Here is a 1,222-nt window from a genome sequence, read left to right as displayed (position 1 = left end):
CCCCTCCTCTGCCGCCCCCGGGGGATGAAAAAGAACAAGGACCCTGGAGGGCGGCGCGCCGCGGCGGGGGCGGGGCGCGGTGGTGGGGGCCTTGCACTTGACGAGTTTGTTCACGTCCCCTGCTTTGGGAAGCTAAGCCTTTGAAAACACGTGTACTTCCCCCTCACTTTTTTTCACAGTTTGTCGCCATTGCGACAGCGAGAGCGCGTGGGAGAGAAGAGGGAGGGTGGGAGGGGGGGATGTCCAAGCGTTGTGGTTTGGCCTGAGGTTGGGGAAGGGTCGAGGGGCTGAGGTCGAAAGAGGGGGGAGGAGGAGGAAACTTTTCAAAACCTCCAAGTATGATGCATGGGGGGTGGTGGGGGCGGGGAGAGAAGGGAATGGGCGGCACGCGGCAACTTTTTCCTCGGACGCGGCGGTCCTTTTCAGATTTCTTCATTCTTTTCTGCGCGGCGCCAGCAGTTAGTTTGTCGTTAAGTCTCTCTCTCGCGCGCGCGTCAACGAGGACTGGGGCTCGCGGATTAGCAAGAAGTAGTAGCGACGGTCGATTGAGTTTGCTGGCAGGTGATGTGTAATTAAGAGCCGTTCGACACGGGGGAAGGGTCGCGTGCGCTTTTCTTTGATTTTTTTTTTTTCGCGACACAGCAACAAAAATGACGATACCGGAAGGAGATGTTCACTGTGCGCAGCTTTTGCGGGCGGTCAGTGCGTCACGTCCAGTGCGGGAGGGAGGCTCTCTCTAGCGGCACTCTCTCTGTTGTTTTTTTCCCGCGCTGCCACAACTTTGATTTATTTTTGAGTCACCAGTAATGAAATAAATCACGGTATTCTTGTGTTAGGCTCTGTGTGCGTGGCTGCGGGGGTATGGAAGGTACGGGGGTGTGGAGAGAGAGAGGAGGGGGGTTAGAGGGAGGGAGAGATTCGGCTGCGAGAACAAGGCCGGCGCTCACAGTATTTCAAATTCCGTCATGCGAGGAAGAGTGGACAGGCGAGGTGCTGGCTAGCGCCGCCGTTCCCCCCTCCTCCGCACACACGTTCGTTGCCCCTCCGCCCCCTCACTCTGCTCCACCCCGCCTCTGACCCTATGATAACACGCGGACGTCTGCTGTCACTTTACCTACACCGTCAATTAACATTCTTGTTGTTTTCTCCACTCTTGGTTCCCCCGTTCAGACACACGCGCTGGGTCCGGAGGAGATGCCTGCCCATAAGCCCCCCCCCCCCT

The 1,222-nt window shown here is 57.8% G+C and overlaps 1 protein-coding gene across 1 annotated transcript in view; it reads left to right on the top strand.

Moving 5' to 3' along the window:
• The window catches only part of LOC113202143 (uncharacterized), a gene marked incomplete in the record, with an annotated part of 185,817 nt that overhangs the window by 165,737 nt on the left and 18,858 nt on the right, over positions 1-1,222 (top strand).

Source organism: Frankliniella occidentalis, unplaced genomic scaffold (assembly GCF_000697945.3).
Source record: "Frankliniella occidentalis isolate FOCC.00 unplaced genomic scaffold, Focc_3.1 Scaffold4, whole genome shotgun sequence".
Lineage (NCBI taxonomy): Eukaryota > Metazoa > Arthropoda > Insecta > Thysanoptera > Thripidae > Frankliniella > Frankliniella occidentalis.
This window is presented reverse-complemented; position numbering and strand designations above follow the sequence as displayed.